Source organism: Euprymna scolopes, chromosome 16, assembly GCF_053919585.1.
Source record: "Euprymna scolopes isolate OS-2025 chromosome 16, ASM5391958v1, whole genome shotgun sequence".
Taxonomy (NCBI): domain Eukaryota; kingdom Metazoa; phylum Mollusca; class Cephalopoda; order Sepiida; family Sepiolidae; genus Euprymna; species Euprymna scolopes.
In genome coordinates, this window is record NC_136497.1 from 16,812,882 (window position 1) to 16,829,623 (window position 16,742).

The 16,742-nt window shown below is 35.8% G+C and overlaps 1 long non-coding RNA gene across 1 annotated transcript in view; it reads left to right on the forward strand.

Moving 5' to 3' along the window:
• Nucleotides 1-263: 263 nt before the first annotated feature.
• Nucleotides 264-16,742, forward strand: part of LOC145296242 (uncharacterized) — a 44,937-nt gene continuing 28,458 nt past the window's right edge. The window contains exons 1-2 of the long non-coding RNA XR_013869977.1: nt 264-534; nt 8,272-8,340. This is a non-coding gene — a long non-coding RNA (uncharacterized LOC145296242). The remainder of the gene's footprint in view (nt 535-8,271; nt 8,341-16,742) is intronic.

The following is a 16,742-nucleotide window of genomic DNA, read 5'->3' on the forward strand; positions in this document are numbered from 1 at the left end:
GCAAAAACATACAGGACACACAACACAATGGCAATTATAGATGCAATAAACCGCGATGCCTTATATGCATACACCTAAATACCACACTAGTATTCAATATACCTGAATGTAACACTCACATAAAACCGCCGCGTCTAACATGTGACAGTTCTAATGTGATATATACTGCTAATGTGATATATACTGCTCATACTGATCCATTTGTAACAATGGGGGATATATTGGCGAATTCGCCTATTGACGTTTTCGAATTCGCCTAAACAATCATAAGACGACAATCAGACAAAAATTCCCCACCCCACTAGCAAACCACTTCAATTTACCTGGACACACTATAGACAATATTAGATGCCTCCTAATAGACTCAAATTTCCCATCAACAAAAATACGAAAACAAAAAGAAATACAATGGATCATCCAACTAAACACTCATAATACAGGTCTTAACACAGACCTTGGCCAACTTAAATTCTACAAATACTTAAAAAAATAATTAAGTAACACAATCACCTACTCATACATATATACTTATACGTATGTATTAACCTGTTCTTCTTCTATATTGATTTCAATATGTATATTACATCTTTTCGTTTTATTGCTAACACATGCATTATTCTCTTGTTATTCTTATTATTATTTTATTTTTCTTCATTATTATCTTTATTATTATTACTGTTATTATTATAATTATTATTATTATAATCATCATTATTACTACTATTATTTTCGTTATACCTAACTTTCTATCTGCACCATTTTCCTATATATATATATATATATATATATATATATATATATATATATATATATGTGTGTGTGTGTGTGTGTGTGTGTTTACATCTATGTTTACATCGTTAATTTCATATCCCTACTTATTCATTTTATTTTATACATGCCTTTGAATAGTAATTGATATTTGTGTTTGACTATATAAGTATGTGCATATGCGCCTATATATGTATGTATGTGTTTATATGGGAATGTGTATGCATATATCTGTACATATATGGTTTTATATTTTTTATATATATGTGTATATATGTATATGTACGTTCCTGTCCATGTAATGCATAATTATATTGATGTGCACATCTTTGTGCTGTCTTACATGCTCTTGTATTTTGTTTTATGCTTATATATTTATATATGTATGTATATGTATATATGTGTATGTGTATTTGTATATTCTATATGTATGTATATATATATTCATGTGTATGTGCTTATGCGTATATATGGTATGTGTGTACATGTGTTCATATGGGTATGTATGCATGCATGCATGTATGTATGCATATGGGTGCCCGTATGCATGCCTGGATCTGTACATGTCATTATATGCATAGACATGCGTATGGATATATATGCGCGTATGTGTGTGCATGCGTGCATATCTGTTTATGCATATTATTATTTATATATGCATTATATGTATGGGGGTGCATATATTATATACATATGGTCGTTGAATATGTCTGTGTATTGGTATGTATGCGTATATATGGGTGTTAATTGTGCATATATATATATATATATATATATCTGTACACTTATGCACATGTTTTTTATGTAAACACTACTATTGGTCTATGGTTTAAATATAAATATTATTATTCATATTATTATTATTATTCATATTATTATTATTATTATTATTATTATTATTATTATTTTATAAATATTGTCATTATTATCAATACTTTCGAGCCAAAAGCACATACATTTAAGTACCTGCTCTGATATTATCCTCGGTCTGTGTATGAGAATTCCTTTGGGACTGAGACAATTTTCCTTCAGGACCGAGACTATTTGTATTCTCATTTAATTATTAACTAATATTAATTTTATTGATTTTATTATTATTATTATTATTATTATTATTATTATTATTATTATTATTATTATTATTATTGGTATTATTATTCATTTAATTATTTATTTATCTATGTTCGCCCCATCTTTATTGAGGGGGAGACGGAATTTACTCACCATTAAAAAAAAGCCGACATTGTCTCTAACTCTGCCCTCTTCAGTAGCTTTATTATTATTATTATTATTATTATTATTATTATTATTATTATTATTATTATTATTATTATTATTATTAGTTTTATCTCTTACTCAGTATAAAAAAGCCGGCATTGTCTCTAACCCTGCTCTCTCCATTATTATTATTATTATTATTATTATTATTATTATTATTATTATTATTATTATTATTATTATTATTATTATTATTATTCATAACTAATAATTACATTATTTTTACTTTTTAACAATTTCATTTCTATTCCATTATACCTACTGAAATAAATTGCGTCTCATTTTTGCCGTGTTGAATTAAACGCTTTTACGTTGCAACATTAAAAAATACTAAAAAGCACAATCTTCTTCCACAAACGGCTAAAATGATTCACGTGATTCGAACATGATTGCTAGGAATGAACGCTGTCCACACTACAAATCTCCAGTTCTTTCAACGGTTTTGTTTTTCATTTCGATACTTTTTTTTGACCAAGAGCGGAGGTCCGCTTGAAATATAAAAAATAACAATAAAAATATTAAATACAAAAAGTAACATCGTATTTCATGCTTCAAAAACCCTCATAACCTTTATATATATATATATATATATATATATATATATATATATATATATATATATATATATATATATATATATATATATCTACTAGAGTAGATTTATATTGTAAGATCCAAGAGTTGCTCAAGAATTACAGACGCAAACCTCATAAATGAATTCTGGTAAGCATTAAAAAATATTTTAACACGTCTGTTTTTCTTTCAGTTATGTATTAATTTGTTTTTTTTTCTTTTAACACTTGAACCTGGTAACCCTTACAATACAATTGTTAAAATGTGTTATTGGAATTTATTGTTGTCCGTTTGCGGATTGTAATTCACTTGCTAAATGTTTTCTCAACATAAAGCGTTCTCCAATCTTGAATTCAACGTCTTCCCACATTTTTTTTTGCAAAAAAAACAAAACAAAATCAAAACAAAAACTTCCGACCCCACTCCATTTTTAATTATAATTTTCAAATAGCCATACTAATAAATGCGCCGCCTAGCGTCGAATATTAGCAGAAGGGGTAAACAATTTCGATTCAAATCAAGTCGGTAATGACGCAAGGAAATTTAGTCGAGTTGCTCAAGAATTACGCACGTTAAATTTGCCTACTGAATTTCTTTCTTTTCTTCAGTTAGTGAGAGGGGAACCTATCGCCATACTTTCCCCATAACATGTCAATTGAACTTATATTAAGTAGAATATTCATATCATTATCAATTTTTTAGAAAGAGTAGACAATGCAGCTCCTGTAACTCTCGGTTTCCTGAATTGGTCTCTTGGTCCTTGTTTAGATCGAGTGATTTTTCTGACAAAGAGAGAAGAAAAAGCTATATTAAAGGTCGGCAGTATTTTCGCGTGGGAAGTCGCCTTAAATGTCGGAAAATTTCTGTTTCTATTTCTATTATTGTAACCATGTCAATAATAAGGGTGCTGGAGGTAAACATTTTACCTGGCCTGACGTTATCCGCCTGATAGTATAGATAAATAGAGGCTGCTGTTTTGCCATTTGGTGAATTGATTCTGGACCATACAGTAGCTTCTGGTGGGGCTTCTCGATGCCATATTAGTGGGTAATTGTTACGACTTTACCTTATCATAGTCTACAAAAATATTTATTCCTTTCTTTTTCTTCCTAACTTTCCCTCTCTGCCCTGTTCTTAGCAAATCTGTCGACCTATTTCACAAATCCTAAAACTCCATTATGAAAGTCTCTATAAAGAATATACTGTTAAACCAAGAACTCCATCTTCCAACGAAGACACTCACTACCATATCTCTTTTTCTAACATCAGACGTCTACGTTCCAACCGTCCAGATGTTGAAACCCAATTACAGGAGACGAAACGGACATATTCTTCCTAATTGAAACTGGTATTGGATCGACTATTTCCCTAGATGGGTTTGTAATTAAAGGATATTCTAATTTAACATCCAAATCTGGCCCCAAGACCGTCATGAGCATGGAATATCTACATTAGAGATGGCTTTCCACGTGGAAGAGATATTGCCAGAGAAGAGCCTAAAATGCACCATATGTGCTTTCGGATTGCACTTGCTCACACCACTGCGTTTTTATTTGCTTTTTTATCGTCCCATAACAGCAGAGTTAACGTCTTTAAGAGCATATCTGAGAAAATTGACCACATCCTGTCTGTTCACTCTTCGGCTAAAATTCACATCTGTGAGGACTTCAATGTTCACAATGTGGAATGGTTAACTCACTCAAACAAGGTAGATGATGAGGCGAGATTCTGTCTCCATTCTGTCTCCATTGCTTATGACCTTACTCAGATTGTTCACGAACCCATCCATGTGCCCGACATTGATGGTCAGTATGCAAGCCTCCTAATTTTTCTCTCACAGCATGCCCTGAGCTATGTTCATCTTCTGTTCTGTCTCCACTGGGATCACACGACCACTCGGTCGTCTCCGGTAAGATAAAAGCAAAATAAGCCCTCTCTATATCAATAATCTATGGCTGACTGAGATAGCTTTCGTACATTTATATCAGATCTACCTCTACCTTCCATGTTTAAAAAGAAGTGTCCTCCATAGTATCAGACCTGACGGAATGGTTAATTGTTGGTATAGACAGCTTCATACCCTCCAAAAAATTTCAGCAAAAACCTAACAACCAGCCGTGGTTCTCTCCAGAATGTACTGCTGCCATTGCGCACAGAAATACCTATTTCCATTGCTTCCAACGTAATAGATGTAATGAAACTAAAGCCAAAAGCTAGGGACTGCCAGCAACCAGCTTATTCTGCCTTGACAGAGTTCAAAATAGACTTCGTAGCCTAATGGGGGATATCCTTTTCTCTTCCCTGCAACCCTTTTCTCACGGAAGAGACGTTGCGAGCCTGTTTCCACTACTAACGATTGTTACGACCTTTGACCTTTTTTCCCTTTGACCACTGCACACTTCTTAACCCTTATCTTCGAGTGGCCTCCGGGCGTTGATAAGTGGAAACTCCTTTGTAAAAAAGAAAAAAAAATATGCAGGAATGTAACTATAGTACTATTTTTTAAAAAAAATCTATCCTCTGTTGTTATATCTATAAACAGAAAGGATTTTGTTTACACAAAGAATGATATATAATTGAAAAAAATATATATTACAAAAAACACCTTCATATATATATATATATATATATATATATATATATATATATATATATATATATATATATATATATATAATATATATATATATATATATAATATATATATATATATATATATATATATATATATATATATATATATATATATATTAGAACGATAAAATTGTTGCCCTAGAAAAAACATGATATGATTTCATTTCCGTTGATGAAAACCGGTTTCTTTTTTGTTGTAGGCCATCTACTAGTTGGCCAGTTGTGTACAACTCCCAAGAGCGATAAGAGCCTTCTATCATGTCTGAAACTGATGCAATATTCAACAAATAAGATCGGAGATGCACCACTCACGCTCTCTACCGATCCAAATGATGACAACAGGACCATTGCCAGCACCATGAAAATGCAAATCCGGAAAGTTCAATCCTTCAGTGCATGGCTTTTCTGGTCACGGTTATGATTTTTAGTGTAGTTTTAAGTGAGGGCCACATCATGCCACCTCACATTTTCGAAGTCGGCTTGAAAGTCAACACCAAAGTATGCATGAATGTTCTGAATTATGTGGTAATCCCTTGAAGTAATCAGGTCGATGCTGGCAGACCCTTGGTGTGGCAGCAAGACTCAGCGCCGGTCAACAAGTTCAAAGAAACCCAGGCTTGGCTTAAGAAGGAGTGCTACAACTTTGTACCCTTCTCTCACTGCCCCTCCTCCACTGGCCTGAACTCGCTGGACTACTTCGTTTGGTTATACGTCGAGAACGTCACCAGTATGATCTCCCACAACACCAAAGCAAGCCTGATCGCTGCTTTTTGCCGAGTATTCGCTGAGCACCTGCCGGTGCTTGTTGAAAAAGCATGCTCCCAGTTCCTGATACGTATCGAGGCGGTGATTGAGGCTAAAGGCTGCTACATTGAATAGATGTCAGAGCAACTGTATAATCAAGTTATCTGAAATTTTCTATAAAGTTTTAAATAAAGCTGCAGTGTTTGTATTAAGGGCTAGGAATTTAACGTTCCACCCAGTATATATATATATATATATATATATATATATATATATATATATATATATATATATATATATATATATATATATATATATAAACAAATTGCGTCAATCGCTTTATTGCAGATTAGTAAAATATTAATCTTTCACTAAATATATGTCACAAAAAATTAAAATTGCACCATCAAATGACTGTTTCAATGTTAGTTATTTACCAAAATTTTATTCAAATCCACGAGATATTTACGATGTGATGACATTTTATTTATTATCAAGTAATTTATACTGCCCATCGCTTTATTGCATGTCTTTTAAAATGCCCCCAAAAGGGGGGCGATTAACGGTTATCGAAAAGGAAAGGATTGTTCATCAAAGATTTAGCTATGGAGTTGAAAAGGGACCCAAGAACTTTACCTTCATTCGTAAACAACCCTACCACTAAATCCAGAAAGGGTAAGGACACCCGGAGAAACCGTTCACATCGTGATATTCGGAAAATTCGTAGGGAAGTCAACCGAAACCCAAACAGCACCATTGTTTCCATTTAGTAAGAGCTAGAATCGCTTAAGATCGTGGCAGGCCCGATGCAATGTGTTGAATGAGATGGCAAGGAACATCAAAACTATTACATTACGTCGATGGGACAGAGGCTGAAGCTTGTCTAGGAGTGAGAGACTAGTAGCAGATACACCGGCCCAAATATGACAACAATACTCCATACATGGGCGAATGGTGGCCTTATAGAGGTACAGGATACTTTCGGGCGTTAGTAGCTTTCTAGCACGGTAGGGAGAACCTACCTTTTTCGGAGCAGTCCTGGAAATGCGCTCAATGTAATTGTTCCAACTCATGTTTCCTGTGAACGTTAGGCCGAGGAGTTTAAAAGATGTGCTTCCAGATAAAGAGCCTTTCGCCATTGCTATTGGTGGTAGAGAAGGTTTCTTGTAGTTATTGAAGGAAACAAGTTTAGTTTTGGCAGCATTGAATGTGACCATCCATTTTTGTCCACATTTCACTAAAGATTGGGGGCCATCCTCCAGTGTCTCGGCCATTTCTTTAGATGTGGGTTCATTTGTTTTTCTGTCGTGTCTATTATAGACCGTGGTGTCATCAGCATATATACCAATCTCACAGACAATTTTTTCAGCGAGGTCATTTATAAATATTAGGAATAATAGAGGTCCAAGCATAGACCCCTTAAGCACTCCCGCATTTATATCATATTGTTTAGATATACGACCATCGAGGTCAACCTGGATTTTTCTCTTATCTAAGAAGGATTTAATTATGTTAAGTATTTTTCCTGTGATACCATATGATCTGATTTTCCTGAGAAAACCTTCATGCCATACCCTGTCAAAAACCTTAGATATATCTAGAGCTACCGCTCTACCCTCCCCTGCTTTGTCAAGTGAATGGTATATATATATATATATATATATATATATATATATATATATATATATAGAGAGAGAGAGAGAGAGAGATAGAGAGAGAGAGATAGAGAGAGAGATAGTTAGATACAGATATAGATATATTGGTAGTCGCAGACAAATACATGGACATTTCTGAGCTTTATCGACTACGCCATGAGCACAAGCTGCGTCAAAGGAAAGTCTTACTTCATATAAACAATATCAACTTCCAAAATGTTCTCTATTCGTTTATGAAGAGTTTTGCATTATCGGTAACGCAGAAGCGGTTATATAGCTATGCATTAACAAACATTGGCAGATAAATATGTAAACTAGTATATATATGAGCCTGTAACATGCACATATAATGTTTTTTAATAAATAGTTATTTTTACGAATTATGATGCAGCCATCTTGAATTGCTATTACAGGCTATACATTCGTCAAGCAAGACAAATACTAGATGGAATTTATCACATATGATACACTTGAAGTATTAGGAATACAACTGGTTCAAGAACATATTGACTATAGTAAAGGCTTTCGGGCCTTATTTTTTCAACAGATGAGTATATTTGTTTTTTGCTTCTTTCTTAGCTGATAATGGATTTAGCTCAGATTTGATTCTCGTTTCTAGGTTCTAAATAGTATAGAAAAAAGAAGATAATATAACTGGAAACAGCGAAGAAAACGGAGAAAAAATTGGGTAAATATGTTTTGCTCTTTTTTCTCATTACACTTTTTTAATGTTTTTTTCTTGAAGAAATGATGCTAATTTGAAGACGATTTCGGCTGTGTACACTTTAGCTATCACCGGATTGCCATGTTGTCAGGCTTCCTTGTAATGTTCAGCTGAAAGACACAGAGAGAAATATATGGATAAACACACAGAGATGCATAGAGATATGCCTGCATTCTTTAATAGATTGAAAGACGGATATGAGCACCCCCCCAAACATGCACATACACGCACAAACACACGCACATATACACATATAAATCATCAAAGATATTTTAATCTGATCCAAACTCAACCAACACAAAACATGAAGGTCAAAAAACACAACAAACAAATATGTGGGGGTTGTGACATAATAGAGGGAAAATCAAACTTATTCTAAAACCCAACACAAATATTAACATAAAAACAACTTAAATGACATCTCCCAAAATCTCATCTAAAATACTAAAATGTACAGCACGCAACAAAACACTCTACAATAGAATCGATCTACATAAAAAGCAACATAAAAAAATTCGAGAAAACTGAAATTTGTGTCACAACATATTTACATGCTGCAAAGGTAGTTTGAAGATCATACCCATCTATCAACTCCGATAATATTCTTACCTCCTTAATCAAGAAACAACGTTGCAACTAAATTCACACTGATATTGAACAAAGCATGCTCATCAAAAACAGACTTTAAAAGACTGCAGCCAACGCTGAAACATGAGGATTTCTCGATATTGGTATATAGACGGCATAATAACGTTGACACACCGGTTCCCGCTGGATAACCGAAGTTAAACAATGTTTAATCTGGTCAGTACTAAATGGGTGACTATTTGGGACTTCCAGGTGCATAACGTGCTCTCCGCTTATCTCGGCATTGTTTCCAGTCGTTCTGGACTTCTCCTTGCCACTGGACTCAAACAGTGCCGATTCAGGAGCGGTGTGATTAAGGATTGCGCAACCAGTGCATCACAATTACACACGCAGCTGCCCCATAGAGAGGATACATTTGTCTTTCAAGACTGGGGTGCAATTTCGAGTAATGGTTACTCAGACCTTGGAGAGTGCGAAGGAAACATCGATTCTGCCAAATATGTTTCAACATTACATGAAGGGCTGCTACCAATATTCTTAAGTGGTAAAATGAACCAAGTTAACTCCCTATTTATAGAAGACGGGGATCCTTATCACTCTTCTAGGGCGATACAACATTATTTGAGTCAAACTGGGATTAATAAAATTCCATGGCAAACTCAGTCCCTGGATATGAACACAATTGAAAACCTTTAGGGTATATTTACCGAAAGCTACGCAAAAAAGCCGTTTTCTAAACTTGAACTTTTAACATTATTGCATTAGACATGGCAAGAAATTCCTCAATATGATATTCCTCAACTGCTCAATACCATGCCTAGAAGGGTCCTAGCATCAAAAATAGCAAAGAGAATATCAACCAAGTATTAGTTATGAAATATGTGGCCATCTATTTTTGATTTTGTTCTATAAATTATATGTTTATAAACTGTTTCTATGGATGTCTATTCTTTTATGTCATGTCTGTGTATATACAAATGAAAATGAATGAGTACGTGTGTGTATAGACAAAATATACGAGAAAGATATTCTGACAAACACACATACACAAGAGACATGGAATACAGGAGTTATGGAAAATAAGCAACACTCATGAATTATTAAATTAATTGAAATTCTTTTTGAGATGAGTAATTTATATTATTTATTCATTTATTTGTTGCGGACTATTATCCCCATCTTCTAGTTATTTCACGACGTTTCGACCAACTACTCATCTGGCCTTCGTCAGGTTGGTAACTGCGACGGGATAGTCTCTTAACCGTACCCTCAGCAATTACTGCTTTCCATAGTTGTTGTCGTCTCACTGCGTTTTTAGCCAAACTAATCCTCTGGCTGGCTTTGGATAGGGTTGAACCTCAGTAATTGTTGAGGATGCAGTTAGAAGAGTAAGCATTCCTTCGCTGTCGTGGTTAACCACCTGACGAAGGCTGGAGGAATAGTTGACCGAAACGTCGCGAAAAATCTACTAGAAGATGAAGATAATAATCCCCATGAATTATTTTAACTAATTCTGATACTTCTAATTCTAAAAAACACTAAATAATTAACACGCCTCAATAATCTGACATGCCCTAAGATGAACTGATTCAAAGATTCACAGAAGAAAAGATTTTACTCACGTTTGCAAATTTTACATGTAAAATAACTTGTATGCAACATACATCCCGAGTTTGTCTTCTATATTATGGGACAAGCACACACAGTTAAGATGATAAAGGAAAAGGAAAGGGAGAGAGAAATAGAAACAGAAAACACTCCAATCTAAGTGTTTTTCACTTACATTTTATTATATTTAAATGAAAGAAAAAGAATATTATTTTGCTTAGAGTGCAGGATAGGATCGAAACAGCGCACTCGATGTTGTCAGCATGCTTCTCTTTGTACTAAGCATTAAAAAAATTATTGTTAATAATTTTTTTTATTTCATTTGCAAAATGCTCGAAATGAGTTTGTATCTGTCTCGCTCACTCTCCCTCTATGTTTGTATCATTAATATTTTTAATGCTTCCATGAACATTTAATGACTTTCGTTTTCTCAGTTGCTTTATTTTTCGATCCAATTTACAAAGTGATTTCGTAAACATCATAATTACGTATGGAAATGAGAACACTAAATAATAATAAGTTTTTACTTTTCTATATGCACAAGAGAAAAGTAAAAAAAAACTTTCTTTTATTTATGCAAGCAAAATGTGTTTGTTATCTTGTAAACATACGTAATTTTGTTTTGGTTCATAGAAAAATGCGATTGGAGAAATAGTTTGGTTAGAGATAGTAGGTTGGTGCCTTTCAAGTAGTATGTCTTTTTAATACTTGTTTCCATGTTGTGATTATGAGTCACTTGGGTGCTAGAAAAATAATGTCTGCTACAGATACTACACCTCTTCATTAGTGATCTTTATGTCCAGTAATAAATCAGCTTAGCCTTTTCAAGTGTATTGACTGCGTGATCTACACTCTAAAACATCTATATACTATATACACATGGATATATATATATATATATATTTTTTGTGGTAAGGGAGGAGTGTTATGGAGAGGCAAGGTGCGAACGAACTCAAAATCCGGGCCAACAAAAATGGAACTCGGGAATTGGATGATCTGGTCCTATGACGCAAGTCGTTTTATGGGTCAGGCCGTTGTATGTAGCAAGGTTCGAATGAATTTTAATCCTGACCGACAAAAATGAAACCAGGGAATGGGATGACCTGGAGATGACTCGGTTGCAGGTAAGACCAAAAGCAAGCGCCGGGCTGGTCAAAATATGGGTCAATGACGTCAATTGGTTTATGGGTTACCAGGTCGAAAGTCCATAAAAGTGAGATGGTAAACAAAAAGAGGACATAGACGCAGAGACGAAGAAAGAGACAGACGACGAGGAACTGCCTGTAACGTTCACAATCCACACCTTTTCCACCACCAGCTCCACCGCCGTATTGTGTATATATGAATGTTTATTAAATAAACCAAGTTTGTTTTATAACAAAGTGTTTCGTTATTCATTGATAAATGAACAGCGGTCATTTCAATCTAGACGATTTACAACAAACATATGTACAACTGTCAACGTAAATGTCAAACGCACTATCTCTCAGTCTATCTATCAAGATATTAAAAAATCTCTTATAGTTGAATTACAGGTTGGGTGGTCATGTAGTAGAATGTACCCTGTCTCTAGATGAAACACTAAGACTCTTCATAAGACGAACAACAACAACAACAACAACAACAACAACAACAACAACAACAACAACAACAATAATACAGAAATACGCCATCTTCATACCACCCAGTATATAAATCGAGTAGGCTGAGGAAACTAAAGAAGGAAGAAAATTAGTGGTCTCACAGGATCAGTATTCGCAGACAATGAGGTATCAAAATGTTCTTTTTGGTCATTAGCTAATAAAATTCTGGGGTACATTTTATGAAAATCATTTTTTATAATTACGCAAGATTCTAATCTATTTAATAAAGGAAATTCATAATTTCCTTGGAGTTGTCAAAGATCGAATTAATGCATTGGATTTGAGGTGTAAGATAACTAGCCACTAGCAGTTTCGTTTAGATCATTTTGTTAGTAGAATACCTGAATAATTTCGGATAACGTTAGCTACAGGCAGAATGATGATTCGTAGAAACGACGAAGCACATCTTTTTTTTCAAATTTTCTTTTTGCAAAGGAGTCACTACTAATCAAGGCCCGGAGGCCACTCGCGGATAAGGATTAATGAGTGTACATTGGTCAGAGGGAACATGCCGTATTAATCGTTAGTAGTAAAAATTTGGTAAATTGGATTAATTAAAAGGATAGCTCATCAAGAATGTTCATGTTAGACTAGAAGACAACCATTCGGTACTCAGTTGGTAAACCAGGAAAATGGAACATTTTTCCACAGGCCTTCAGTTCTAAGAAATAAACTTTGTTCATAGAATCTACGTTTAAGTTTAGGTACAGATAAAGAGTGGGTGAAATTATTGATAGTTGTTTCAGATGGACGAGTGTTTTTCGTGAAAGTCAGGACAGGGGGACCATAGATTGGAGCTCAGACGAGCACTTACGATAAAAATAACGACAAAACAGAGACAGGCTCGCAACGTATCTTCTGTGTGAAAGAGGTTGCAGAAAAGAAGTAAAGAGCATCCCCCACTATGCTACAAAGTCTATTTTGAACTCTGTCAAGGCAGGATAAGATTCTTCTAGCAGCCCCTGCCCAGATGTGGCAACAGTACATTGAACGTACTTTGCTCTTATGCTGGTAGAAAATTGCATCACCAAGGAGTATTTACGGGAGCGGTAGAACGATCCACCATTTTTCCAGAAGCCTTGTAAACGGATTTGATGTACGTTTTCCATCTCAGATCAGGAGTAAAGGTCAGACCAAGAAGCCTTCTCAAAACAAGAGCCATTCATTTCGATTAATGCCAGACGTAGATCAGAGCATTGATGATGGAAATATAGAAGCTTGATTTTAGATGCAGAGAGAACTTGGTTGTTTACGATCTTTGAAGTGTTGCCATAGATAGTAATGTCGTGAGCATAAATGTCTACAAATGATCGTAGGATGTGATTTGGGAGATCATTGATGTAGATCAGGAAGAAAGTTGGGCCCAGGATGGACCCCCGAGGGACTCCAGCAATCATATTGTGAGCTTCTGATTTTTGCTCATCCACGACTTCTCTTATGAATCTATCAGAGAGAAATGATTTAATAATTTAAAAACATTTCTAGCTATACCGTAGCTGGAAATTTTATGGAGTAGACCTTTATGCTATATTCTATTATAGGCATTTGATATGTCAAGGGCAATTGTCCTAGAAAGGAAGCCTCCGTCGAGAGATTCGGTAATCCTATGAGATATAACTGTTAACATAACTGCTGTAGATCTGGCAGAACGGAAACCATATTACATGTCACTGAGGAGGTTATTGTTGCTGAGGTGGTTGACTACTTTTATATTTAACACAGATACTAGCAACTTACTCATGACGCACAGGAGCCTAATTGGTCTGTGTTGAGAGGGAGAGGTCCATAGCGAAAAATATTACATACGTTATTTAAAGGTCCCACTTAGAATTAATGCAATAATAATATTGAGTACTTTCGGTTTTCACGATGATAACAATATAAATAAATGAATAACGTTTGATATTAGTGTTGGGAAGATTAATTAGAATTAGAATCTGGAAGCGAAAACATCGGTACTTTTGATTGGTTGGTTGTTTTTGTTTTACGGCATATTGACCTTTTTCAGGTTATTTAATGCCCAATCTAGTTATTTTGAGGAACGATTTTTAATAGAGTATATTTTTTTTAAAGTCAGATTCTAACACATAGTTGGGACCTTAACAGGTACTACCACATCGGGTCAGAGTGGACCTGGGAGCAATGGCAATTAAAGGGTGGCTCCACACTCCCCAAAGCCCGCAAGGTGGGGCCTCACCATTGGATATAGTTTTAGGTCATATCCAGTTACTCGGTACTTTTGAGGTATCGGAATCGGTATTAGAATAAAAAAAAGGATAATTTTTACGTTTATGAAAATATACGCACATATTACATGGTTTTATACGCCAACCGACCCTCTGTCCCCCCCCAAAAAAAAACAACCTTTGAAATTTAACAAGGCCGATAGTCATTAGTCGCGTGCTCTGGTGTAATAAATGAATGAGTGAATGTAGGATGGACATGAAATTCTTAAAGATAAACTAAAATGACCGAAAAATGGGCTGAAATGACTTAAATAAATAAAAAGTAAATGACTTAGAATGACTGTCATGAACGTAAGGATGAATTGAATGACCTTAAGAATGACTTGAATGCTTAAAAAATAACTGGAATCCTTCAAAAACAACTTGAATGATCTGGAGAATGACTTGAATGGCTTTGAGACTGACTGGTTGTAAAGTGGGTGATCGTTTTACATTAAATCAATACAGAAAAGTGATCCCCCAATTTATATCACAAAGTTACAAACATAAGTACAGCATGTAGTAAGAACAGATTGTATTTATTTGCTCCCACACCAAGCAAATTAGGCACAAGGCCGATTTTTAATGTGAGGAGTGAAGGGAAGGGGAAGGGAAAAAGGGGACCAGCTCCCGAGAGGTGGGAAATGGGAGCTGGTTAAAGGTCAGGCATGTGGGGTTGCCCCCACATCTGGTCTTTGCTAGTCATAGCTAGTCCTAGCTAGTCATAGCTTGCAGCATCTGCCGGAACAGATGGTATTTATTTGCTTCCCCACCGAGCAAATTAGGCACAAGGCCGATTTTTAATGTGAGGAGTGAAGGGAGGGGGAGGGGGAAAAGGGGACCAGCTCCCGAGAGGTGGGAAATGGGAGCTGGTCAAAGGTCAGGCATGTGGGGTTGCCCCCACATCTGGTCTTTGCTAGTCATAGCTAGTCATAGCTTGCAGCATCTGCCGGAACAGATACTACACTTTGATCTTGTTTATATATTTTATTGAGAAAGAAAAAATTGAACATAAAAAACGTACAAAAAATTCAATTCAACAAAATTAGGCACAAGGCCCTACAAGAAATTGGGAGGGGGAGGGTACAGGGTCTTTTTGACTACGTAACAGATGAGACTTTGAAGTCTTACTCTTGACTGGCAACATTTACCAAAATACCTCAATCACTCTGTGGATCCTAATCTAACTAATAACCCCAGCGTTCAATGTAAAATTTAACTATGTACAATTTGTATATTCATTTCTGTATGTTGTGTGTGCATTTTTTTTTTTTTTTTTTTTGTGTGTGTGTGTATGTGTGAGAAAATAAAGTTCGATTTCATTAGAAAGAGTTCTTGAATTAATTGGCATAAAATGTTCGTGGAGTGGGAAAAAAAAAAAAAAAAAAAAAAAAAAACTAATGAAAATGTTCATTTCAAAAATAAGGAAAATCTACTAATGTGTTGTTAGTAAGACCCCCCCTGTACTATTCTATGTGGCTAGATCCCCCACTGTTTTCCGGGGAACCGAAAACAAGCAGAGCATCCCTAATGGGGTTTGGGGAAGTCGCCTTAATGGAGGTGGGAGAAAATAAAGCAACGGATGGAGGGGGTAGGAAGGTGACCTCTGAGTAGGGGGATGATCGGGGGCATCAGAAAATAAAGATGAGGAGCAGGGGGGGGGCAGACTCAGAGGTTCTCTAATACCAAAAAATAAAATCAGGAACAGGATCTCATTTGTACCACCAGTCAAGAGTTACTTTACTGAACTTATAATGCTAACCTAGGCGGGATGGGTTCCGTAGGACCCAGCACCGCCCATGCCATGCCTAAGGAGGGAACACGTATTGAAACTTGGCTCCTCGACGGATGCACAAACTAGTGCTGTGCACCCACCTCTTGTCAAATTCCACTCTAGGCAACCTCTTCCAATCGCATCTGATCTTTACTTTAAGCAAATGTTTAAAGTAAACGATCAGATCCCGATCAGGAACAGATGTCCCTTCGTGGACCAACTTGAGGCGCGCGATCCAAATGGTCATGCGCGCTACTGCTAGGATCGCCAGGAAAACCAAACTTTCCTCCCTGGGGAACGGCGGCTCCATGTTGTACACAAAAGTTCCTACGTCGAGATCGAGCAGACACTCGGCATCGATGCGAGCTGTTACCCCCTCGACGTACCTTAATAGGGGCTGTATCCGGCTGCAACTAAAAAATGCGTGCTCGATTGTTTCGGGCTCGCGTTCGTCACAGCACGGACAGAAGCGGCTGGTATGTTCTTTATACCGGAAAAGTACGTCGAAGAGGGGCAGCGCATTTCGGA